This window comes from Lutra lutra, chromosome 14 (assembly GCF_902655055.1).
Source record: "Lutra lutra chromosome 14, mLutLut1.2, whole genome shotgun sequence".
Taxonomy (NCBI): Eukaryota; Metazoa; Chordata; class Mammalia; order Carnivora; family Mustelidae; genus Lutra; species Lutra lutra.
The window spans coordinates 72,563,202-72,591,026 of NC_062291.1; the positions used below are offsets into that span (position 1 = coordinate 72,563,202).

Below are 27,825 nucleotides of genomic sequence, written 5' to 3' on the forward strand. Positions count from 1 at the left end.
ACAGAAACCCAGAAACAGCAGCTGAATAAAATAACCTCCCCAAACACTAGCTTAAAAAAACCTGCTTGCCATGTGCAAAGCAAAAATGGTTGTTTAATGATTTTTCACTCACAGCCACTTTGAGAAAAAAGTAAGTCAATTTGAACAGTTGTTCACCTCTACAATTTTGTATTGTATTGAGTTGTAAATGCTAAAAGTAACTCTGGATTGTTCTCTTTTTCTGGGCATAGCAATGCAGAGATGAAAAGTGCTGAGAGTCAGGGGAGTTTGTCTTTTTGTTTACCTCTTTTGTGGCTCACAGAATATTGGGTTTCTTTGTTCCCAACTTCGTACACAGTGACAGACCTACGGGAACTTTACGGACTTAACATATCTGTTATATTAACTGGAAGAATTCACCTGCAATCTTGATGTCCTTGTTAAAAACGCTTTTAGAGAGTAAACATTAATAGATGTTCCAATGACATTTTCTGCACTCCAGGGATTTTTCTAAAGCCATTAAAGGTAACATTTTAGTAAGACAGTCCTCTTACAGAATTCCTTGTGCTTAAATGATTCTGTGATCAACCCTGAAATAATTTTTTTTTCTTAAAATAGGCATACTTAAGTAAAACTGAGTCACTAAGAAAAATTCCAGACTCTCTGATGTGGGAAGGACTTTGATATATCTAGTAAACAATACCGCTACACCTCGATCAAAGAGCAGACCACTGAAATTGATGGAATTCAGCTTAAGATTTAAAGATTCGCCCCTCCATTTTATAGCCTGTCCTATCAGCAAATATTTCCTTTGTAGCTAACACAAATCCCTCTTGCTGTGTTGACTCATGACCTATCCCCATAGAATTTCACAAAGGATGACTGATGGATCCACTATTTTCTGTATAAAAAGCTTTCTGATGATAAATATGAAAAATAGTGACCCTTCTCCTCAGCTTTCTATGCACTATTTCCATGCACTCTTACAAACTTCAAATTCTTTCATTCTTCCTGTTGTTCAAATGGGACTCATCTCAGCTACAGGGATTCCTCCTCGCTTGAGGCTAGAATGAAATACAGCACAGTAAAGTGTTATGTGTGGCTCCTGGCTGGGGACATCAATGTATTGTCTTTCCTAGAATCATACTGCTAATTTTTTTTTTTTTCAGTGTCACCAGAGCCACAAAATTCTGAAGATCTGAAAAAATACTGTACAAAATGACAAAGTGTAGAAGGAAAATCAGTAAGTCCTTACAGTCCATGCATAAAGCATCCTTGTGAACACAGGACAAAACAGGCAATATAAATTTTTCTCCAAACAGGGAATCGGGAAAACTCCCTCCCCAAAGGGCAAATGTTTACAGCTCTCTTGGAATCTTTTGAGTAGGAACATACCTAAATGGCTAAACAAGTTTCTTCACATCAGTTGTACTCAGGAGACACCAGAGCTATTGAGAGGATTTCTGTCATTAGTTTTCCAGATGTGAGATGCGATTCAGACCCTCTCGACTGTTCTTAAAAGATTGAGGGTGGGGCGCTTGGGGGACTCAAAGATTTGAGCATCTGCCTTTGGCTCAGGTCATGATCTCCAGGTCCTGGGATCAAGCCCCACCTTGGGCTCCCGGTGCGGCAGGGAGTCTGCTTCTCTCTCTCCCTCTGCCTCTCCCCCTGCTGGGCTCTCTCTGTCTCTGTCTCTCTCTCAAATGAATAAATAAAATCTTAAAAAAAAAAAAAAAAAAAGATTAAGGGTACTATGCACTGAGTAAGTGTGCTGTATGCGAAGCAAGCAGCCTAACACTCTGAGCCTGTCCCCAAGGCACTCACTCTGGCTGGGGGGATTGGATCTCCACATGTGGCAAACGACAAAGGCCCTTGAGGCAGGCGTGGTTGAGTGCCAGTCACATGGGCCGAGAGTCAAGGCTCTAAACCAGCACTATCCAACAGAAATACAATGTAAGCTCTATATTTAAGTTTATGTCTTCTAGTAGCCCCATTTTTCTATTTTTAAAAAAGATTTTATGTATTTATTTATGTATGTATGTATGTATTTATTTTAGAGAGTGTGCATGTGCACATGTGAGCATGGGAGGAACAGAGGGAAAGTGTTATGTGTGGTTGATTCTGTGATCAACCCTGAAATAGTTTTTTTTCTTAGAGAGAGAAGCACTGTGCACCACAAGAAGATCTGACATGACCCTCTATTTCCTTTGTACATTCAGGTTTTTCCTACAGACATAAAGAATAACTTCACTAAGAAAGGTGCAAACCTCCAGCTGATGTGCCTATGAAGCTGACTCCGCCAGGCGTCACAGGAAACAACGAGGTTCCTCCCCAGTACTTCCAAGAAATGACTTTATTTCTAGAAATGGCACATAGATTGTTGGAATGATGGACCTTGACAGCGTAAATTCAATGAGCATGAGGGTGGTGTACTGTATATTACTATTCTTTAAAAATAGGCATTTCACTACAACTGTTGACTCGGAACGACGGGGTCTAGACTCTAGGTTCAGTTGTCAACGTGTAAAATTATTGATTTACTTGTCGTGTATTGTATTCTATCTGAAATGGGATTTTCTCCTTTCTAACTGAGAGGTCTATAACCCTTTTTCTTGCTGGACTTCAAGAGAAAAAGCCCCTCTCCCTAGCCTCTGGGGTCTCCCTGGACCCCAGCAGTCAACAGAGCTGAGAGAACCAATCAGATGCCACTTCACCGACACACAGATTTGTTTTAATTTTACGTTCGCATATCTATCCTGTAAGAAATCACCAAATATCCATAAAAAAGGATATTTGGAGCAAACAAACAGAATGGCCCTCTCCAAGTCTGCATCTCCCACTCAGGGCTTTTCCACTTAAAAGGGATTCACAATCATTGTCTTCCCATCTTAACACAAGAAATAGAGCTCCTGGGCGCCTGGGTGGCTCAGTGGGTTAAGCCACTGCCTTCGGCTCAGGTCATGATCTCAGGGTCCTGGGATCGAGTCCCGCATCGGGCTCTCTGCTCGACAGGGAGCCTGCTTCCCTCTCTCTCTCTGCCTGCCTCTCTGTCTACTTGTGATCTCTCTCTGTCAAATAAATAATAAATAAAATCTTTAAAAAAAAAAAAAAAAAGAAATAGAGCTCCTGTCAAACCTTTAGCTATTTAAGGGAAATTATATGGATTCTTGCCTTTTGACAAAGCATTGGGACTTTAACTGGTGTTCTTTATGTATATATGTACTGAACATTGCAGAGTTCATTTAAATAGCTTTGTATTTGCATTACCGTACCAGGATGATTGTTTGTGTGAAACTCAGGGCTGAGGTTTGGACTGGGGAAGACTGGGGAGGTGGACAGCAATGCAGAGAGGACCATAAGGAGACCCCCACGAAAGGCATAGCCTTCAGGCATTTACAGACCCTCGGCCTAAACACTCCAAAACTTACTTGGTAAGAATGCATTTCTCTAGATCAGCTCCTGGGATGGATATATAAAATCAGAAAGCCAGTTTAATAATTTACAATGCAACTGTCACAAGGCCTCCTACACCTCCCTGAGTATGATGAGATCTTTTCTCATTATGCCCAGGAAAGATAATTATAATCAAAAGGTTGCTTAGTGAGCATAAGGTCAGAACAAGGGAAGCTGGTTGCAAAACTTACTGTTAAGGCCATTAGGCTAAAATTTACCAATGCACCCATTTCTATGGTGGGCTGAAATATTGGAAATCTGCTGGCTTTAAGATCTACTCTTGTTTCTTTCCTCAGCTGGGCTTGGATGGGCACCTGCCTACATGTGACTCTGTTTCACCTTTTACTATCACCAAGGTCCCCACCTTCCAACTGATACATTCTTCCTTGATAGAAGTTAAGATACTTAAGCAAGTCACTGTCAAGTCTTACTGATCTGCCTGTCTTTTTACAAAGACAGTCTATCTCTACTCTCACCCATTATTCCTGAATTCGTGGAAGGTGCGAGTGGGGAGGACATTTTGCTGGCTCCCCTATAGCACTGAGATGAAGGCATATTCCCCACTAGAAAAGCTCTTGTTTCTGTTTCTCCATTATGAGAACCCAGGTGTTTGATTCTACTAGTCTTGCATACAGAAATAGCATTGTTCCCATTTCATTCAATGATACAGAGATATAGATAGATACGTATCTATGTATCTTGCTCTAAAGAGAGAGATTAGGCAAAATATATGGGATAAGTCCACAAACACTTATTGGAGGCACTGTGGGGCCCGAGGTGCTTTGCAACTCTTGAACATTTTTTGAGTTTTAGGAAGGGAGTACGGTGCGTATGCATACACTGTATATTGCACAATACCCTAAACAGGGTCCAGGTCAGAATTTTTAAATCAAACATTAATGTTTCTGCAGTGAAATGTTTGATCATTCATACTAAGTGGGCAAATAATGACTATAAATAGCCTCTCGCTAGTTCAGGTCAGGTTTTGCTGCCAAAGGAGTCCAAGTCAGGTCACATTTACTCTCAAATGATTTATGGAAAAACTCTATCCTCAGAGCTTTCTGGATCACAGAATTGAGAATGAGAAACTATGGACCTGTAATATGGAATGTTCCCTTGTAAAATGGCATCTAATTTTCAGGGAAGGCAGTGAAACATATTGAAACCTACTAAATATGCCAAATTGATTAATTTATGAGTATTTAATAAATACTCGCAAAAGTGGTAAGAAACACAGTTATTGAGACAGTGGCAATTTCGGGGAGATTTTAAATATTTTAATTATTTATTTATTCATTCATTCATTTTAGAGAGCTAGCACCTGTGGGCCCACAAGTGGGAGAGGGGAGAGACAAGCTGACCCCCTACTGAGAGCAGAGCCTGACTCAGGGCTCCACCTCAGGACTCTGAGATCCTGATCTGAGCTGAAATCAAGAGTCCGGACTCCTGCAGAGAGATTTTAAATAACTAAGGCTGCATCCTATTAGCAGACATTAGGAATGGTCGAGGGCAGGGGCACCTGGCCGGCTTAGTCAGGAGGGCACGTGACTTTTGATCTCAAGATCACGAGTTTGGCCCCACATTCAGCATGGAAACCACTTAAAAAAAAAAAAAAAAAATGGCCAAAGGCATGATGGTGATTGATGGGCAGTTTCTTGGCAGCTACTGGCAAATTTTTTGGAAATAATAACAATATATATTTAGCCAATCTTCTGCTTGTCTGCTTATCTTCATGTCTACATCTACCTGCTAAGAACGTGTTCTTGATCAGGCGCCTGGGTGGCTCAGTGGGTTGAGCCTCTGCCTTCAGCTCAGGTCATGATCCCAGGGTTCTGGGATAGAGCCCCACATCGGGCTCTCTGCTCAGCAAGGAGCCTGCTTCCCCCCCCACTCTGCCTGCCTCTCTGCTTATTTGTGATCTCTGCCTGTCAAATAAATAAATAAAATCTTTAAAAAAAAAAAGTGTTCTTGATGAATACACGGCTGATTCCAAGGAATCTCAGAATTGAAGAGACCTTTAAAATCACAGTAGTCCAACTACCTGTTAGAACAAAGAAGCTTCTTATCCTTGAGCCCCTCTGAGATTATAAAAGAGAAAAGAAAAAAAAAAAGTTGTGATTTTTACCCAGAAAGATGCACATACATAAAAAGTGAAAAATGTCACAGTCATTGTCAAGGTGTCTCCTGACCCCTGGTTAAGCCTTTCTGCCTTAGATGCAAACCATATTTAAAAAGAAAGCTAATGTTTTACCATTTCACAGCAATCAGTACCCTGGAGGGCTTCATTCCCTCATAAACTGACGGTGGTCATATGTTTTGGTGGCTTCTGTGACATCTATCTCAACTTATGACTCTCGATACAATATTTATAAAATCTTTTGAACTCATTGTGACCCTTTCTCTTTATCTTAAATGTTGAAAAAACACAATGGCATTTTTAGCTTTCCTTTGTGTATTTTTACATCCTTATCACCCATAATTCAGAGGGGAGAAAAACAGAAAAAGAGGTCCTCTACGGAAAGACATAAAATTTTCTACTAGTCCATGCATCAAGCATCAATTTTCAATGTGACATTAACTGGGAAAGGAAATGATGAAGTAAATTTTCTAAGTGTTGCGCTGTCCCTGGAGAAAAGATTTATATTAGTCTCTGGCTTCTAATCATGATTTAGATTTGTCAGTAGCAGTCACGCCATTTCTCCTTTCTGATGTTTTTAGGAGTCTGATAGAAGAGGACTCGGGGGTGCCTGGGTAGCTCAGTGGTTAAAGCCTCTGCCTTCGGCTCAGGTCATGATCTCAGGGTCCTAGGATCGAGTCTCGCATCGGGCTCTCTGCTCAGCAGAGAGCCTGCCTCCTCCTGTCTCTGCCTGCCTCTCTGCCTACTTGTGATCTATCAAATTAAAAAAAAAAAAAAAAAGAAGAAGAGGACTCGGGGTGTGCTGCCATATACACTTCCTTCCGCACATTTATCTGAATGGTTCACGAAAAACATCCTTTTCAATCTAAGGGTCTCAAAGAGCCTCACTCCCCAACACCAGCACCTTGGCACACCTGCAGAAGGCACGCGTGAACTAGCCTCGCGATCCCATTGCAAAGGCTGACTTCCTTTTGCACGGGAAGTTAAGCAAGCAATGGTTCCTGCCAGGTGTGCGCAGAAAAACTTCCCTGCAGCCTCCCTCCATTTAGTCTGGTGAAATTAAATATGAACTGTCTTAAGGGCAAGCTGAATCCCAGCTGAAATCTCACCCTGTTGCTAGGCTCCGTCCAGCAACTCAACACACTGTCTTCATGAGCATGGAAAGACAATGCAGGGAAAAGACCAGGTAGGTCAACAAAGGCACCACAAGGCCAGGTGACTGGTTCCTCACCCTTCCTGCACGTATTCTCCTTATCAGGCTTGGCCCTGAGCTTGGGGAGAATGATGGAGAGCTCTCCTCAGGTCAAGTGGCCACGGGATGTGGAACGTTTTCCTTCACATCACTAACCTCGAGGACCACTTCTCCACTCCCAGTAGGGCAAAAACTCTCAATCAAAATTAATGTCACTGTTCCTTTGCTGCTCTTCCATGTCAAAAATATGCCATGGCTGTTAAAATACACGAAACATGATAGGAGCTTGAAAACATGATGCTAAGTGAACAAAAACAGACACAAAAGCCACATATTGCTTGATTCCATTCATACGAAATATCCAGAGTAGGTAAAACCACAGAGACAGAATAGAGGTAGTAGCTGTCAGAGGCTGGGAGGAGGGGGGAATGGAGGATCCTTAATGGGTAAGGCGGGTCTCCTTTTAGGGTGATGAAACTATTCTGACGCTGGAGAACAGTGATGGTTGCACAACCTTTTTCCTCTAATTTTATTTAATTTCTCTCAGCAGTGATTTTGTAATATTTTTAAAGATTTATTGATTAACTTGAAAGAGAGAGAGCAGGGGAGGGAGGAGCAAAGGAAGGAGAATCCCAAGCAGACTCCCCACTGAGAGCCACCGTGGATCTCTTGACCCTGAGATCATGACCTGAGCCTGAACCAAGAGTTGGGCACTCAACTGACTGAGCCACCCTGGAGTCCCTTGTTTTGTAATTTTTTTCAAGTCATCTCTACAACCAACATGGAGCTCAGACTCACAACTCTGAGATCAGGAGTTACACACTCTACCAACTGAGCCAGCCAGATATCCCCCGTACACAGCCTTTTTAAATGTATTACATGCCACTGAATTGAGCACCTGAGAATGGCTAAAATGGTGAATGTAAGGTTATGTGTCTTTTACCACAGTAAAAATTCGATGGGGTCCTTTTCTACTAGGTTCGCAATTTATTTAAATAGACAAAACCATGTAAAACAAACATTGGGGGAAATAGTCCAACAAAAGAGAATGAGAAGGGAAGGAAATTTATTCTGGCTTTAAAAATAGTTAAATTTATTTTTATCAAAGTTGAGAGCAAGTAACAAAGAATCTTAATCTTCGCGAGCCAATGCGATTCCCTCATTTCACAGATAAGGAAGTTGAGGCTTCCATGGTAACCTGGCCTTGGAAAGCGGACATCGAGATTTGAATCTGATTCTGTAGATGTATTAGCTGTGTGATTTAAATGCAGTTACTTAGTGTCTCTGAACCTCAGGCTCCACATCCATAAAATGAGATGGAAAGTACTTGGTACTGTACTTCCCTGAAAGTCCCCAGAGCATTTGTTGACACAGCAGAGCCACATTTATTAGAATGTACTGCGGTCAGGGAAAACACCATCTTGACAAAACTTAGCAGCGTCTCAAAAGGGGAAGTGAAGATGGATATTTATAGGGTTTTAGGATCTGGTTCCAGTGATCTACAGCAGCTCTTTGAAGGTGGGGCTGACTGAGCTGGGCAGAGTTACAGAACCGCGTGTACAGTTGATGGGCAGAGCAGAGCAAGGGGACTGAAACAAGTCTTAACAAGTAACTGCTGTTTGAATAGCAAGCTGTTTGCCTGTTGCCTCTGGTAAATTGATCTGCAGGATTTCCTGAAGCAAACTGTGCAGTTATTTATTGGTTTACAATCTTACCATTCCTGACGGAAGGCTTCCTGGAACAAACAGCTAAGTCACGTGGACATGGCTGGTCTCAGTTGCAGGTTCTAAGAGTTCTGTTATGTTTGATGTCGGAGTCATAGTTCTCGAAGCTACAATGGTCATTCGTCAAGCATAAGCCCACCCAGTGTCTTTATTTTCTCCCAGATGCTCACCACCATTCCCACTAAAAACTCAGTTGTAGATCGTGAATCTCAGCCAGAACCAGAACCAACCAAGTCTTCCACATTGCATTCCAGACTCCTTCCTGCCAGCCATGACTGGATAGGGTACCACTCGTCCTAATTAATCCAGCCCCAGTAAAACTCCCAAATCTTTTCACCACTCAGAACGAAGCAGCAGCAGAGTGGAGTGGTTACCAGGGCAAGAGACCGAGGTCCTAAGTTTGCTGTCACTTGATCTGTGACGGGAGGCCAGTGATTGACCTCTTCAAACCTCGCTTCCTCATCTGTTAAATGAGGATGACCATACGTGGCACTCAATACATATCAGCCCATTTTAAAACTGAAATCCACAGCCCCAGATTCTAATTCAATTTTGTTTCTAGTGTTGAACAAAGATGAAGTTCCTTTGTTTTGTTTTCACTCACCCCTTATCTTCTGGGAGGACCTGGGAGTGGTTCTCAGGATGCTGAGAGAGCCTTTCCTGTGGACTCCTGAGCCTGTCCTGCTCAGAGGAAAGACATGGAATCTCAAGGGACAGACTGGTCCCGGGGGACCCACAAACAGATTTTGGGGCTAAAAGACAGATTTTTAGATTTTTCAGGCAACCCAGAGTTTAGTTTGATGACCTGAACTTAGTCAAGCCTAAATTCTTTACTACTTGTTTCTTCTCCTTTCTAAGGTGATTTCCATTACCTCTCCTGGGCAGAGTTGTTGACATTTTTAATGGCTCCATTTCAACCTGATTTATTGCCTAGGGGTCAAGTACAACTGTTTTTGTTTCAGTATTTATTTATATAAACTAGCAGTTTGTCGGACCTGTAGAATTACCCACATTCATATGGCAGGCTAAATGTTAACATGAGAGTATTATGAATAATTCCTATTCCAGGCACTTCCAATGGAGGCATCAGGAAAAAAGGCCCCTGAACCAGGGATTGGGACTGGCATGGCATCTAGTGGGCACCCCCCCACCCCAGTGAGTATCTTAACCACAATAATGAATTTGTAAAAAGACTGCTGGTTGAACAGGTAGCAGTGAAGATCCTTTCCTAGCTCTGATTAATTATAACTACCTTACATTTAACCATGGATATGTTCCTGAAAGTTCAAGTTCTCCTTGAAGGAAAACTCGATAATTTTTTAAGGGTTTTAAAAGAGTTAATTATATTAACTTGTATTTTTCTATCCAGAAATATGAGCTCCAACTAGAAGAAGGGTACTACCGTAGGTAATAGAAACACACAATTGCCAATCCTGGCCCCTGGTGGAGGAAATGGACAATGTTAGTCTCCAACTGAATTATGCAGGGTTTACCATGAGACCCCTACCCTCCCCAAGAGGAAATAGATCCCCAAATGGGCAGAAACAGTCAAAGAAACCATCGCCACAAGGTTTTAAATTAGCTGGAACTTGGCTGATGAGTGGATTTTGCCAAGATGGAAAGGACATTCCAAGCAGCAGAGAGAATCTTCCAAAGGCATGGAGGCAAGGAAGAATAAGCTAGAGTCCAGAGATGGCAGGAACCTTTCCATGGCTGGGGCATAAGGCCTCCAAGGCTAGCGCATGCGACAGGATCCATGGTACACAGGCAGAGGCTAGACTGGGAAGGAGTTAATAGATCTTACCAAGAATTCTGAACTTCATTCTGAAGAGTAGAGAGAGTCACTGAAGGTTTCAAGTAAAAGAACAACTCAGACTTGAGTTCTATTACATGCAGTCCACCAGAACACAGAAGACTGGACTGGTGGAGAAAGAACTAGAGAAAGGGACATGAGTTCAGTGAGTGTCAGTGATGAGACAAGGCCATAACTGCAGAAAGGAAGAAAAGCCTATTTCCAGGCTTTCTGGACGGGGGGATGTTTGGGTAAACAGAGTTAGATGTGCGGTTTGAGGTTCTTGAATTTGATGTGGACACCCAGGGAGAGATAGCCACCAAGCAGTTAAGAGAACAGACTCATGGCTCAGCACTGGGTCAGACAGAGAGAAGTGGGGATTGTTGACTTGCCTCCAAGGAGGTGTTACAAGTGAAAACACTCTCATAGCACCAACAAAAACACAACAAAACAAGCAAGACAATCATGATGGGGAAGAGACGAATGTTGGGGAAGGAAACAGTCGTTTCTGGTTTCCTTAGATTGTTTTCCAAATGACAATATTTCTTATATCGTGATCGATAAATGTTTCTTCTTTATAGCCAGTGTAGACATTATATAAGAGCAGGTAGAAAAATATAGGTTCCAGGATTATTAAATATAATGGAAGCATGCACGTGATGTGTATATCTATGCACGTGTCCATGCATGTGTGTGTGTGTATCTCCTTTCTACATGTGTATATACATGTATATATCCTTCCTCATTCTAGGAAAAGCTGGTGCATCAGCTCTGAACCAGGTGAGCTGCCCAAGAAGAACAAGGAAAAGGTTATATTCTCTTCCTTATAGTTTGTTTATTGTCCAATTTATGGAGGACTTTCCCCTACATCATTAAAAGAATGTGTTTGGCACCAAGGACTTGGTATCAGGCAGACAACATATTTCTTACTTTAGAAGCGCCACTGGTAGAATAAAGAGCCTGAGAACCGGAACTGCTGCCAGAAATACCAGGGTAAATTCACCCACTTCCAAGAAGGTCACTCAGTTTCAGAACAGGGTGCAGGCAGATTGAAGCAGATTCTTGGCACCCACCACTGCTGTGTCTGTCCATTGCATAACTTATGGTTCTTAGTTCCCTTGACCGAGAGCGCTGGTGTTGACCGGGCATTTTCTGTTCCTCTCTGTTATACTGTTTTCCAGCCATGTCAAAATAATCGTTTTATTAAGATGACCTTCCCTAATAAGTCCATCTCCCTTCTGTTTTTAATACCTACCTGTTCAGAATCCTATTTCTAATGAACAATGGTAACCCAGGAGCTGTCATCTGTCAGGTTTTAGATGTTTGTTAAAAATAGGAGTCCCAGACATGGAGTCATTAGACAACAGAAAACCGTAAACAATCAGAGGAGCTAGTGACAGCAGACGTTAATTACATCGGAATTCATGACTCCATCTGAGCTGGGGAAGAAGGATCCAGAACCAACAGCAAATCATAAGGAAACGGAGGGGGATTTGCCCTTAACAGAAGCAGTACTGACCCACATGACACGACATCACATTAATAACAAGTTATGCTCCTTGTGTTTTGGACCTGTTCGAGAGTAGAAATTAGGAAAAGAGGAATACTTCAGAAATGATGCACAAATACAAGAGCATGCTTTAAAAAGCATCGCTCATCTTTCTTTAGTGTTTTTAGTTTATTTAGCATAACACTAACTGCCCTCACAAACGATGTCACTTGATCCGAGAGAGCCCTGTGAGATGAATGTTATCCCATTTCACGGATGAAGAAACTAAGGCTTAGTGAGGTCAAATAACTTGCCCCGGGTGTGGACCTGGACAGTGGCTGTACAGGGCTTTAGGAACCCCTGCACCGTCCTCCCAAGCTCCCCCTCTCGTCTACCCGCATTCAATGCTCCAGATAGTCTCCCATCCACGATACCAAGTGCCCTTTAATGGACACAGAAGTGGGAGCACCACTTCCCATCCCCCCACAGGATTCTCTGATTCTCCCCCTGCTTTGTCAGGTGGATGGTGGCAGCTTAGTTTTGGTTAAGAAAGTAACTCTCCAGGGTGCCTGGGTGGTTCAGTTGGTTAAGCTCAGGTCATGATCCCAGGGTCCTGGGATTGAGTCCCACATGAGGCTCCCTGCTCAGTGGGGATTCTGCTTCTCCCTCTGACCCTCTCCCCTCTCATGTTCTTTCTCACTGTCTCTCTCAAATAAAACCTTAAAAAGAAAGAAAGCAAGAGAGGAAGGAAGGAAGGAAGGAAGGAGCTTCCAAATGATCCTGGAGTTGGGGAATGAAGGTTACAACTAATTGGCTGGCCCCATTCTTCCTGCCTCAACACTGAACCATGATGCCCTGGGTAACGTCCAAAGGCAGAAGATCCAGGAATACATCTGCATTTGTCAACTGAAGATCACACTTTTAACATCAGTGGCAGCTTCTGTTTTACGCAAAAAGACTTATTCCTTTCTCATGCATGACGAAATATGTATTTTTCTTTCTGATCTAGACCCTACATAACTCATTTCCATAGCCCCCAGTGTTTTTCCACAATTTCCCCTGATCTAGGGAAATTCAAATTTCCACATCCTCAGAACCCTAAGATGTAAACTATTTAATGCAATTGAGCAGAAGACAATTAAAAAGCAGCCCCAGGTTCACTGGATTACTTGTCATTAACAACTGTGTGCACACGGGGAGGGGGATAGAGTCCCAGCTAATTGACAATCACCCGGATATGAATATAAAGCATCCCTGAAAAGCTAATTGCGAAGTGTTTATTAAAGCTTACCCGTATGCCTGTGCTGAAAACTAGAATACAAAAATATTTCCGAAGAACTTAGCACTCAAAGGAATAATTAGCAGAAAATATGACACTGTATGCACCCAAGTGTTAAAATGTGCAGAATGTGATTCAACCGATCAAAGGCCAAAAGATAACCATGTTTTAGATACACACCTACAATACAAGAGAGTTACTATTCCCTTGGTTAAAAACCCAATAAACAGTCCATCATTTCTTATAGAAAGCTATGACATTGGGCTAAAGATGTAAGTCAGGATTTTTCTTTCTGGCATTTAGGTTTTCCTCTTTGAAATCCATTTTAACATCTTTGACATATTTAATAAGAGATGCGGTCATAATGGCCACAAATAGTACTTTCCGGTGCAAATAAAAGTTATCTCATTACCTACTTGCTCCTTGGAAGTTATTTCAAAAACGCGTTTTCAACGATGACGCTGTTCTTAAGATTTTACTTTTGGAATCCAAATAATGATAACCCACTCCCCTCCTTCCCCTGAAATGCGTCTGCTGGGAGCCCTGATGCCACAGTAACGATTCTCAAGATCTCCTAGAGAAAAGACTTCATAAACTTGACAGCCAACCTCCGGCTTTGAAGAAAAAAAGGCAAGTGCAGCTGGCCGCAGGGAGGCCTTCTAAATTCCTTCTCCAGCTTGTAGTGCTGCTGAGAAGTTTTTCCATGAAGCAGTCCAACCCGTTGCCGTAAGACCTGCTTTTTTTGTTGGTTTTTTTGTTGTTGTTGTTTTTTAAAAACAAGTCGGTAAACTAAGTGGAACTTCTGTCCAGTCTGGTGACTCTGTATAAATGGGTGCAACTTTAACTCGACACATTCATTTCTTTCTAGAAAACAATTTATATTCAGAGAATCATGGAGTCCCAGACAACCACCTTAACAGTTACCCAGTCCAAACAGTGATCTCACGCTTGGATTGCTCGTTTTGAAACAAGTCTGTTTTCCAGAGCAGCTGAGCTGAGGCCCCAGAGCTAGATATTTTGCATGTCCCTGTCCCTTTGGAGCAGACCATTTCAGACGTCATCTCAATGGTGATCACTCCTGCTGGGAGTGCGTGGAGATTCTGAGTGCTAGGTTTGGGAGATTGTGAGGACAGAGGCTTTTCTTCTAATCCTTTGTATTAAAAACGATGCCAGTATTACTATTCCCATCTTCCATACGAGAAGTCTGAGACCCAGAGACTAAGGGAGGTGAGCTTGGATCCAGGACAGTCAGGTTCCAACACCTGTACTCCTACATTTGTTGTACCATAACACACTACCAGAATATTTGGACAAACCCAAGAAAAAATAGGAGAAAAAAAATGACTTTTAAAAAGAGATTAAGACGGGGGCGCCTGGGTGGCTCAGTGGGTTAAAGCCTCTGCCTTCGGCTCAGGTCATGATCCCAGGGTCCTGGGGTCGAGCCCCGCATCAGGCTCTCTGCTCAGCAGGGAGCCTGCTTCCCTTCCTTTCTCTCTGCCTGCCTCTCTGCCTACTTGTGATCTCTGTCAAATAAATAAATAAAATCTTAAAAAAAAGAGAGAGAGAGATTAAGACGGTTTGTTAATAGGATGAACCAGAAACCAGTTTATTTGTGCTCACCCAATAGCCCCAGGTATCTGTTTCTCCGTGTTTCTATTTATCTTTTATCCATTAAAAACAACAACAACAAAAAGAAACTACACTTCTGAAAGTTCCCAGCATTTTTGTCGTTTTATTATAAGCCTCACCTAAATATTCAAAGATTTGAAAAATTCCTCTGCGAGCCAACCACTCACAAACTAGGAAGTGTATTTTCAAGTCGAGGGGCTGCAAAACTGACTGGAAGAGAACGACTTACATAACCTCACAGAGAGAGGCACAACAAGACAAAAGCTCAAAAATCCAGGGCAGTGGTTGGCAGAGTCTGTCCTTGAAGACATGTGCTCAGACAACGCGGTGTGAATCGAGGGCTCTGAGTAGGACAGCACACTGTCTAATTCCTGACTGGGGTGAGGTCTCTCACCCGGGCAGCGACCCAGGGCATAGAGAGAGCCCTGGCTTGGAACGCAGACAGAAGCAGGGGAGAGGCATCTGATGTCAGAATAAAGGCCTGATGAGCCCATGCAAGTGAGTCTAGATGAATTGACTAATAGGGTAGAGACTTACTTGTAATTACTTTTCTGTATTTAGTCTGTATTCCCAAATCCCACGTCAGAGTGCAGGAAAAAAAGAATATACATATCTATCTTTTTTACTGTGAACTGTTACATTAATTATGCAGAAAATACAGGGAGGAGGGGTTCCAGAGAGGGAAAGCGAGCACACAGCAATGAGAGGGAACATCCAGGGATGCCTGGGTGGCTCAGTGGGTTAAGCATCTGCCTTGAGCTCAGGTCATGATCCCAGGGTCCTGGGATCGAGTCCTACATCCGGCTCTCTGCTCAATGGGGAACCTGCTTCTCCCATTGCCTCTACCCTTACCCTGCTTGTATATTCTGTCTGTCTCTCTGACAAATAAATAAAATCTTAAAAAAAAAAAAAAAAAAAGAAAGAAAGGGAAAATCCAGTCCACATTGGGTGACAACTACAGGTTATCAATAGCCACACCAAGTTTGTATTTGAGTGGGTCTGAGTCATTCTCATCTAAGAATGACCCTTACACAAAGGGTCAGACGTGATTTTCTATCATTCAAGTTTGTATTTGTTTTTTTCTGATTATAACTGCTCCGTCCATGGTTGGCACATTGGTAATTGACTTATACTGAGCTCAACAGGCTTTTCCTTGTCCTTAAAATTTTACATTTTATTCAACAGGAAGATAAAGACAATTTAAAAAGTAAAGATTACTAGCATTGGGTGTCTATATACCACCACCTACTAGAATTGATTAATATTAATATCTGGACACCAGGGGCGCCTGGGTGGCTCAGTGGGTTAAAGCCACTGCCTTCGGCTCAGGTCATGATCTCAGGGTCCTGGGATCGAGCCCCGCATCGGGCTCTCTGCTCAGCAGGGAGCCTGCTTCCTCCTCTCTCTCTGCCTGCCTCTCTGCCTACTTGTGATCTCTGTCTGTCAAATAAATAAAATCTTTAAAAAAAAAAAAAAATCTGGACACCAAAATCTTTTAAAAGAAAAAGACAGGGGCACCTGGCTGGCTCAGTCCGTGGAGCATGGAACTCTTTGTCTCAGGGTTATGAATTCGAGTGTTATGTTGGGTGTAGAGATAACTTAAAAATTTAAAAATGTAAATTAAAAAAAAAAAAACAATAGAGCTGAAGCTTCTTGGCTTCCTGCCCAGTACCACTGTCTGTTCTCCTTCCCCAGAAATGACCTCTGTCCTGTATTGATGAGGTATCTTCTCCCAGGTTTTCTACCTGTATTATATATAAACACATAGAGCACAGCCTATTGTCTTGTTACTTTGAAAATGTCATATGACATTATATTATAGGCATTGTTCCACAATTTGCTAATTTATAGGTATTATTCTACAATTTTCCAGCCAATATGTTTTGAGATCTGGCATTCTACATCTTACAGAGTCTCTGTGGCTACTAGTCGGGAGAACTATTTTTAAAAAGGATGATTCACGTAGGGAAAATGTTCCTGTTAGATAATGAAAGATTAAAGTGATGATATATTTTTTAAAGATTTATTTATTTATAATTTTAGAGAGAGAAAGAGTGTAGGTGAGCGGGAGTAGGGGGGCAGAGACAGAGAATATCAAGCAGACTCCAGGCTGAGTGTGAGCCCAAGGCAGGGCTCGATCCTAGGACCCTGAGACCATGACCTGAACTGAAATCAAGAGTCAGACATCCAACTGACTGAGCCACCCAGACGCCCCAAAAGTGATGATTATTTATGCACAAGAGAAAGACATTAAAGTCTTTTCACAAGGCACCCGACTGCACCTTGGAAGGTATCATGCGGATCTCTGATCTTTAAATGAGAAAGCACAATATGTTAATGAATTGCAATGAGTACTGACCAGTCAAAATACTTGTGTTTTTATTTCAGGAAGCTCTTTTATTCAAATGAAAGTGCTTTGCAGATAAAAGCACATTTTTTTCCTCCCAGAATTATTTCACCTGTCACTCCACAAAGTTCATTAAAGTAGAAAAAGTAAATACTTACGTTCTCCCCTATTTATGGACTCTCTACTTTACTTCTGTTACGGCTTTTGCCTCCATTTTCTCTCCTTATGTCTTGTCACAGTTTGTCACTTCCCTGCTCTGAGAGAGAGTCTTTTTCCATCCCTCAAATTATGCAGAGTAGTGGTCTGGAAGGAGGTCTCATTAACCTTATTTTTGTGTGCGGGTTTTCTTTCACTATTTCATTGCAAGATAATCTTTTTTAAAAAAATCTCATGCTGGTGAATGCAAGTTGAAATAGAGCACAACAACCTTTTTGGAGTCTGAAGGTCTGTGATGTAAATGCCCAAGTTTGTTTTTAAAAGGCTTTCATCATCCATTGTATAAATATACACATTTACATAACTTCCAAAACATGCACTTTGAAGCCTCGATCCTTTCCCCGTTATCTATCAGTAACTAGTAAATGTGGGATCTGCAAGCTTGGATCCCAGCATGTCACTCTGTCATTTTCGAATTCTGTGAGAGCTGGAACTCAGAGGGCGGACTTGGCCCATCTGGCTTCCAGAAAACATCTTTTGGCATGTCATCTACTTATGGAGGGAAGAGGATTCGAGCGTTTTGATAAATTTGGCCTCCGTGGAACCACACCAGAGGAAACTGACGTGAAAGGAAATGTCTGGAGGCACTGAACTTTCAAGTTGTCCTTCTAGGTAACACTAAGCAATTTCATCTAGGGTCCACTTTTCTTATCTTGCCCCCTAACCTCTGGCGGAGGACATGGAGATTTCAGTGCAAGTCAGCTAAGACAGCACACACTGCCCCTTGGAAATGTGTGTGTGTAGGGGGGGGAGGGTTCCTTGTATTTGAGTCTCTTCCCATGGGCTTAACCTGCCCTGGTTTGGAGCAGAGGAGCTTAGAAAGAGAAGATGACTGATTATAATTTTGGTGAGTTTTGCTTCCCTTTGGCTTGGTGAGGAGAGCTCTTGGATGTAATGTCAGTGGTATTTCCAGCCTCAGGATGCACCTATGGCTGAAATCAAAGAACAAGGACAGCCAAAGACCCTTTGGTCCAAACCCTCTATGAGGCCTTGACAGGACCTGTTACCTGGCCCTCTCTAAGTGTCTCCCAAGAAGAACCTGTTGTATCTTTCACTTCAACAGTGGAGGTCATATATTCCCGGCTTGCCTATCAGGCAGAAGGGTCTTCTTTTGATTCTTGGTGACTTTCTGGTCTACTATATTGAAATTATGTTTTAAATGTTATCTTTTCCTATAGCTTCTCTTATTACAGTTTGTTTCACTGATGTTTTTAAAAAATGTTTTAAAAAAATAAAATGGAGAATAATAAGGATAAGGGAAGAATTTCAAATGAGGGGGCGAAATGCCAATTTCGCCCCGCCCCATGAGCTCTCCCTCACTCAGCCCTTCCCGCCTGTCAGCGGATCTCTCATTTTCAGATCCAGATGGTCCCCTTGACCTTGAAGACAGCCTTCTGGGAGAGTTCTAAGTCTCACACCTCAGATCATTATTCTTGGCAGCTCAGTAGGGGATTCAAGCTAAAATACTCCCTCTGGGGAGCTGTAATCCCAGCCCTGAAGATGGCTCAGTGGGACCCAAGACATACTCTTATCTCAAGATGAGAAAGCTTACCAATTAAAATTCTTGATTTCTCATCCAGAGAACTTTCTCACACTTTCTCACACTGACTGAGGTGATCAGGAAAAATGCTGGATATTCTCCTTCTGTCCTTCTAGATCCACTTTCCACTCTTCTTCCATCCAAAGCTGGCCTTTTTAAAAGGCTCAATAGAGGTGAAGGTAAACCCTTAAACCACAAGAGGGTTACACTGTCCTGTGCCTTGATCCCACCACTACCACCACCACCACCACCATCATCAAACACTTGTCAAACACATGCTCTTAGGAGGAGCCCTAGAATACAAAGAAGTATAAGATGCGGGTCCTGCCCAAGATGTTTCTCTGATAATGTCTGACCCCAGGACCGCATATATTTGCATTTAAAAAAAGGAGCCTGGCCTGTCTGAGGCCAGTTAATGGGCTAGAGCTTGATGCTGAAGGTTTGTTTTTATATGTAAGGCAAGGACTGTCTGCTTTCTATAGGGGCTAGATGGTGTCCAGGCCATTTACTGTACCTAAGGAATACCTAAGGAATATTAAATCACAACGTCTGGGCCTTTGCTATGGAAACAATATTTTACCACTTGTCTTCTGCCCATTTGGCTAAGAACACTGTGAATTTTTAGCTTGGAAAAGATTGAGAACTATAGTTATTTTAGTTAACTTAATTCTGATAATACTGGCACATATTTTTCATGTTTTCAAATTAATGCACATGGTAGTATCTATGGATCACATATAGGAAAATTCACCCCTTTAGGCAGACAGTCCTGGGAGTTTGACAAAGGCATATAGCCCATGTAATCACAAAGCATAAACAACATATCCAACAGTTCCGTCACCCAAAAGATTCCTCTGTGTCTTTGTGGGCAACCCTTCCCCCTCCCCTCCAGTTTCAGATCGACTTCCTGTCCCTACAATTTTGCCTTTCCCAGGATGTCATATAAATGGAATCACACATCTTTTGGGGACTGGCTTCCTTTATGGGCAGCCGTGGATGTGAGATTTGCCCTTGTGGTTGTATGTATCGGTAAGTGAATATTTTTATTGTAAATTAGTGTTCTGTTGTATGGACGAACCCAATAGTTTTTATCCATACAAAGGTTGAAGGATATTTAGGTTGTTTCTACTTTTTTGGCAATTATAAATGAAACTGCTATAAACACTGACACACAGGTTTTTGTGCAAATGTAAGTTTTCATTTCACTTTTATAAATACTTAGGAGTGAGACTACTGGGTCACATAATAAGTGTATGGTTAATTTTTTTTTAAGATTTTTTTTTTTCATAGAGAGAGCACTCACGAGTGCATAAGCAGGGGGAGTGGCAGGCAGAAGGAGAGGGAGAAGCAGACTCGCCTCTGAGCGGGGAGCCTGATGTGGGGCTCGATCCCAGGTCCCTGAGATCATGACCTGAGCCACAGGCTTAACTGACTCAGCCACCCAGGAGTCCCATATGCTTAGTTTTATAAGAAACTGCCAAACTGTTTCCAAAGTGGCTGTACTATTTTGCATTCCCACCATTTGTACAAGACTCCCAGTTTCTGGGGCTTGGATGGCTCAGTCCGTTGAGGGACTGACTCTTGGTTTCGACTCAGGTCATGATCTCACAGTCACAGGATCGAGCCCTGCATCCCACTCCGTGCGGTGTAAAGTCTGCTTCAGATTCTCTTTCTCCCTCTCCCTCTGCTCCTCCCCCCACTCGCTCATGCCCTCTCACTCTCTCTCTCAAATAAATAAAATCTTTTAAAAAGTAGAATGACAATTACTTAAAAAAAAAGACTCCAGTTTCTCAGGGTGCCTGGGTTGGAAGAACATACAACTCATGCTCTCAAGGTCATGAGTTCAAGCCCCACACAGGGTCTAGAGATTACTTAAAAAATAATAAAATCTTAAAAAAAGAAAAAAAAAGAACTTCCAGTTTCTTGATATCCTTGCCAACATGTCGTATTGCCATTTTTTTTTTAAACACTAGCTATTTTTTCTAGGTCTGGAATAATGTCATTACAGGCTCAGTCTGCATTTCCCTAACGACAACGGTGTTGTGCATCATCACACTACAACATTTTTAGTTCTAACCGTCCCACCCAGCAGTAGTTCTCAACTGGGGGCAACATTTGGCAATATTGAAAGACATTTTCCATTGGGGGAAGGCTGCTGGCTTCTGGAGGGTAGAGGCCAGGGATGTTGCTAAACATCCTACAATGTATAGGACCGTCCCCCACAAGTCCAAAGAGTCACCCATTCCAAAATGTCAGTAGTGCCAAGGCTGAGAAACTCCGCACTTAGGGGTTACGGGCCACCCTGAAGGTTATGGGAGCTCATCAAGTTATATTACATTATACTAAATAAAATGGGACTTAGAAAATAATTTTCCAGGGGTGACTGGCTGGCAGCTAAGTGTCTGACTCTTAGTTTTGGCTCAGATGCTGATCTCAGGGTTGTGAGGTCCAGCCCCACATCATGCTCCAATCTCTGCTTGGGATTCTTCCCCTCCTTCTTTCTAAAATAAATAAGTAAATCTTTAAAAGAAAGGAAGGAAGGAGAGGGAGAGGGAGAGAGAGGGAGGAAAAAGAAAAGAATTTTCCAGTGGACATGAACTTTTTTTTAACTGCCAGCATACCCTCAGGGTCAAAGATTCCTGGCCCTTAGCTTGTTACTTCTTATAATATGCATTCTCTCCCAGGTTGAGACACACACTCTTGCCAACTTGTGTTTTTGGCCTTCCTCTGACCCAAATAAATGTCAAATGCTGTGGTTATTCCTTTGCATTCATTTTCATGGTCAGATTTTGTATTATTAAACTTTGGCCCAAAGAAAGTTATATTTGCATCAAAAATCCTTGAGGTTACAATTTATTACCAAAAAGGCAACTCATTTACTCTCTCTGCATCTCGGTTCCTCTGCCCTGCAATCTGGGAATCAGAGACGGGGGTGACCGCTGAGGCCACCCTGAGGCTTTGGTTCCTATCAGAGACTATTAGGTGTTACCACTGTCCAGCAGCACAGTGAAATCGTTCCCCTGCCAACTGCTGGCACCCAAGGTATATATTTACTCTTGAGAACACTTGCCTCCAATCACCAGCCCCCCGGAAAAATTTTAAGATAATTCACAGATAAACCAGACCACACGATTTGCCTAGCAAGTTTGGCTTCCTTTGAAGAGTCCTTACAGAATCCTGTTGTTTTTAGATTCAGGCTTTTTTTCAAATTCAGAAGCAGAGTCCTTTCCACAGTCCTTTCCTGTCTGTGGTCCCAGAAGTTTATCTTCAGAATGGGCACAGAAAGAGCAGGGAGACAGAAAGGCAAGAAGTCACCTACATGCTACAGCCACACACAGCTGTCAAATTCTTACCTCATTTTTCCAACCACGACTGCACAGTAATAACTTTATTCAACTCATACGTATTGTGTGTCTACTCTGTTCTTGGCCCTGTGCCAAAGGCTTAGGTAGACACCAAAGAAGATGGAGAAATGGACTCTTCCTTTCTGGAATCTGCCTTGACATGAGGGAGGGCCAGACCACCACCCTCGAATCATCAGCTAGCCACACAAAGCCCAGACCGTCAACTCCTGCGAGGTTTGTGTCCCAAGAGCGGACACTCTCACACAATCGGGCCTAAGTCCACATTGTGTTCACGACGTGAGGGAGCACAAGCAGGGCTTCTCAAACTACTTGTGAAAAGGGACCAGTTTTTAAGCTTCTGATCCCCTGGAGACCAATGCGTTTGTAAAACAGTCACAATGTGCTTGGATGTCACAACAATGCCAGATTATTAAGCAAGTTTTCCCAGGCTTTATCCTCATTTCTGTGATTATCTCATTGTAGGTCGTAAAATAAAGAAACAAGATGGAAAAGCCCCCGCAGAACAGCACTGGTCCACAGACCACGCTTCGGGAATACGAGGGAAAGAGAAAAGAGGGGCCACGGTACCTGAAGTGATCCAGGCTGTGAGCCCACAATTCACATCGATTCCGCTTCTCACGTTGGGCTTGATGACCTAGGAGTGAAGAGACTGAAATGACTCCCCATCCTCAACCTTCACCCAGATTTGATCTTGCTTCCCAAATCCTCCTTCTCCAGAGTCTGTTTTCTGTTTGGGCACAGGAGGAAAGGAAGAAAGGCAGAAATGGAAAAAAAGCAGGTGTGGGGTTCTGGGGTGGCTGACACCCATTCAGAGGGAACTGCCAAAGAGGTGTTCCCAGAGGCACACCCTGGCTCTCCCCATCTTAATGTATTCTAGTCACCTTGTTCGTACCCCGTGTGTGAGCTCTCATCACACCACCGCCCACTGAACTTGTAGACTGACACATCTCACGCTTCCCTGACTAGTCACCACGCAGTATCTGTCATAAAATATCACCGTCAGGCCACTTTCTGAAAACATTCCAGCCACTGACCTACAACCTACTGGCTCTCTAATTAGTGTTTCTAGCTCACTGAAGCAGCCAGTTACAGTGATCAGAGACTCCTCTCCTCCCCTTCTATCTCACCCCTGGCCTTTGCCAGCCATGGGTACCCTAAGGCAGCTGTGACTCTGCTTCCCTCTCAGTCTGGCCAGCTGCAAATCGGTGACCTGGACAGGAGTCATCGCCTCCTGTGAGCAGCCCTGGGCATTCAGCTCTGCGTGGAGAGCACTTTACTTTAAGAACCAGAGTACACTGTCATGGCAAGAACTCTTCTGCAATTCGGGATGAAACTTCATCACAAAACAAATTGCCTGGCAGCTATAAGAGATCAGTATTCTGAATTTTCTGGCCAGCCAGGTTTGGATCGGGCCATCTCTTCATGATGGCTGAGAAAAAATGATGTGTAAAAGTTTCTCTGTCTCAGTACTTGTTTGGATGGGGCGGAATATTTTGCAGGACATAGCAGCAGAGAAATGCTGCTAAGGGAGCTCTCATGGGAAGCATTCTCATGACAGAATGTAAAAATCAGACTTCGGTCCCTGGTGCAGTGGATAGAGTGATGGTATTATCTGTGTGGCATTTTTTTTTAATTCCTCAAGAAGACAGGAAATTCATTTGACCTAGAAACAAAATTGTCATAGAGGGGGACCAAACTTCATGCTTCCTGACAAGGTGGCAGAAAACTCTGAGTAAACAATATTAAAGTTGAATGATATTATTTTGAGAAACCGTTACTGGAATTGCCTCGTGGCTGTTCTTCCCAACTTTGGTCCCTTCCAACTTCAATCTACCTTGCATATTATATTAATCTTCCCCCAATACTCCTCTCCTGTCCTTCTTTTGCTCATGAATCTGCTACAGGGGCAGCCAATCATTTATCTCAAGAAGCCACTGCCTGATAGAGCAGAAGGAATCTCCACCATTCCACACAGTCTACTGATTTGCAAAGTGGTGAAGTGAGGGTCCAGAAAACATGATCTGCTCACACTCACTCAGCTAGTAATGGACAGAAATAAGAACTAGAACTTCAAATGCAGGGCATGGTTGTTTTGTTTGTTTGAATTAATTCCTCTGATAAACTTTCAAAGCGCAACCCGATCCCACATTCCTACAGAACATCGTTTCTTGGCCCATGTTCCCAGCTCTGCCTCACTGCTGTGCACAGACCTTCCCCCTTGGCTTATGCCGGGCGTTCTGCCAAAAGTTTCCTATCTCCCCCCACCCCGCCCCGCCCCGTGTTTATTCCACCCACTTCCCTGTGAAGCCAGACCCCAGGACTACTGCTTCTCACCTGGCTCTTTGGGACTCGTTGGCTGTATTTCATCACATATGCTGTTGTTCATTAAGTGTTTCTTGGGTCTTGTCTTCTTAAGTAGCATCATAAAGTCATAGGAAATTCAAGGTGGAAGGTATCTGGAAGTCATACAATTTGATCCCATGACATGATTGTCCTATACCACAGAGCTGACCAGCTCTCCCAGCTCACTGTTGAGAAGAGAATTAATATCAACCCCAACAGACCATTCTCAGATAACTATTTGTCAGAAAGCCCTTCCTTATGCTGAAGCAAAAATCTCCCTCCCACCCATCTCCACCAAAAGTTCCTTGGGATGACACAAAGTAAATCTAATCCTTCTTCCATATAGCATCTTTTCAGATGCTTAAAGTCAACTTTAGTGCATCTTCCTTTCTCTTGGCCTCTTCCATTCCCCAGGAGTCTCTCTCTCTCTCTCTCAGTCCAACCAATCCCATTCATTCCATTCTGCTCATGGCATGGTTTTGAGCATGCAGATTGCAAGGCTCTTAAATTTTGGTCAAAAATAACTGAATCTCAAAAAGTCAAACATCAGAAAATAGTTTGCTGAAGGCAAATAGATTGGCCTAATCACCTCCCTTGTTCTAAATATTATACCTCTTTCAGCATGTCCTGCAACCTAACTTTCTGAAGGACATATCACCCTACAGATCCACAGGGAGCTTAATAAAACCAAGATTCATCATCAGGGAACATCTTCGCTCTTTGGTGTGTGTACCGTTAGATTTCTGTAGAATGCTTTGGTTATTCTTATTCAAATAAGCCCTTCCTTCTTCACTGAATAAGTCATTACTGAATTCCTGGGTACCCTGTGAGAAACAAAGAAGGATCCGATGCTGGTCCTTCATCAAAAAGTGCTTACAGTCGGTAAGGTAAGACTCTCATAAATAACTTTATTCTAAGGTAAATGTTCACGTGTTTTTAATGAATTTCTGTTATGGAACCATGGGCACTTGGAGAAGAAATGGCTCCCACCCAGGGGGAAAGAAGAAAGAAGACTTTATGGAGAAGAGATAGGGTTTGAATATACTGAAGTGATGGGAAGGAAATTCTCTGGGTGGAACAGGATGGGAAGAGGTATAGATGAAAGTGATCAAAGGATAGAAACCAAAGGTCAAAGGTCTAGAATAGAAATCATGAGATTCACTGATACCCCAGACCCCAGACCAATCTCAGTTCTTCCTTGCATTCCTCCATTCTCTATTTGTGCAGCCCTTTCTTTACCACGCAGACTCTGGCTCCTAAGATACTGACCTATTTACTCATGTGCCGCATTCCACACCCGTGTCACTACACAAAATCAATCTACTAAAAGCGGTTCGAGACTTATTGGCAGCTGTTCTTCCCCTCCTGGACTGAGGGTATGTAGTCAAAGTATCGTGTTTGAAAACGACTTGGGTTCATGCTCTCCCTCCCTCACCTCTGCTCAGCAATGGTTGTGTTACTCCTTTGAAATACTGTTGGGCTTATTTGTTTTTATTTACACTTGCCTTCAGTTTCTTCCCTGTTATCATTCTTGACTTTTTTTCCTTTAATATACAGAACATTCATGTTCTGAACCAGAGACTCTTATCTCCTGTTTCTTTAACAGCTTATACACCGAGTAAACCAGATCATTCGTAATAGGCTGTAGTTTTTGATTGACTTGTTATTGAATAAATAGATAGTTGAAAATTGTGAATAAGACACTCATTCTTGAGGGGTTCTGATGGCGAACCTCCAGAGGTCCTATAAACCCAAGCCTTTGACATCCCATCATGGCAAAGCCTGGAATGCCCAAAAGGCCTCAAGCGAACCAAGGGTGCACTCCCAGAGGGCAGCCCTAGGATGTCCCAAAGGAAGGTACTCCATTTGGGGTGCCATTCGGTGATCCCCTGGGGAAACATGTCCTGGGATCTCTCCCAATGTCCTAAGCAGCTGTTGAAAGATTTTTAGAAGGGGCACAGGCACAACAAACCACCTCAGACGATTGCTATTTCTCCTACTGTGGGCAAGGCTGCAGGAAAGAAGAAAAGGTTAAGACCTTTGCGAGAGGTGAAGACAGATCCGTGCATGCACTGCCCATGTTGGGGGCAACCAGGGCACCCATTTTTGAGAAACCTGACAACTGAACTGTAGCCGGATTGACCTCTCCATGGAGAAGAGATAAGAAAAATATGCTTCATTAAATAAATCACTTGAGAAAAAAGACTCTAGTTAAAAGGGTCTGTTTCATTTTTAAATTATGCTTTTTAATTGTTATAAATGTAAACATTAACAAATTACTTAAGTGATTGGCTATAATCTGCAAGCACAGGGCCCAAAGACAAAATGCCTGTTTGAGAGCTCGCGGAGACTATACTTTGAAGTTGCAAAGCTCTTTCCCACCCCCCACGAAATTCAGATGCATGTCCATCCCCTACACATGACCTTCCTCCTTCCCTCTCCACGGGAAGGGGGAAAACACATGCAAAGTCATCGGGGCCTCTAGCAGTCCTGTCTGGTCGGTTCCCAGGGAGGGACTCAACCCAGGAGCCTTGGGGCTCCGCAATATGAACCCTTTGGTAGTTCAGATGGGACCCAGGCCTCTTCCCAAAGCCCTCAAACTCTCTCATTGGAGAGAAGAACGCACATAGGGAACTGGGTAAAGTTCTCTCCTTTGGTTGAAAATCCATTTCTGACCTCCTGGTGCCCGCAGAAGGAAAAGAGAACTCGCGGACATCACCCATCCTTACCTACACCTGGTGACAGAAGACCTCCAATCCAGAAATAAACTTGAGTCACAGGGAGATTAAATGCTTAACCCTAACTGTGCCATACTACTTTTCATTCTCGTATTCCGGGCCTCCTTCAATAAAACCCATAAGAGGATCCATTTATTAACCCCATAATGTGGGCAGAGCAAGGTGCTACACGCAAATGTAACCAGACCTGTGACACGGTGGAACCAGCTGGATACTGCCACGCAATAAACATCCGGACACTTGGTGGCTTAAAACAACCACGGTGTTTTCTTAGGATCGTGTGGGTCAGCCGTTTGGGCTGGGCCTACCTAGTGCTTCATCTGCAGGCCCGACCGGAGTCACTCAAGCCGTGAAATTCATCTATCAGGTGGTTCAGTGGGGCTGGGTGGCCTAACGTGGCCTCACATGGCGTGTCTGGAAGCCGGTATTGACCGTCAGCCAGGCCACAAACAGCCAGGCTTCTGGGACTGCGCGCCATATTTGCTGACAGCCCATTGGCCAAAGCAAGTCATATGACCAAACCCAGAGTCCACCCCCCCATTCCCCCCCCCCCCCCCGCGTGGGAGGAGACTACCAAGGCGCAGACGTGGAATCCGCTACGG

General features: G+C 43.1%; 1 long non-coding RNA gene across 2 annotated transcripts; it reads right to left on the reverse strand.

Annotated features, from left to right (window-relative positions):
• Window positions 1-105: 105 nt before the first annotated feature.
• Window positions 106-27,700, reverse strand: LOC125084968 (uncharacterized). Of its 2 annotated transcripts, XR_007122750.1 has the most exons (4): window positions 27,532-27,700; window positions 24,477-24,598; window positions 22,710-22,869; window positions 106-1,043 (listed from the first exon to the last, which is right to left on the reverse strand). It is a non-coding gene; the product is annotated as an uncharacterized LOC125084968 (long non-coding RNA). The 2 variants fall into 2 exon arrangements; XR_007122749.1 differs by lacking the exon at window positions 106-1,043 and having other exon boundaries at window positions 22,571-22,869.
• Between the last annotated feature and the right edge of the window lie 125 nt (window positions 27,701-27,825).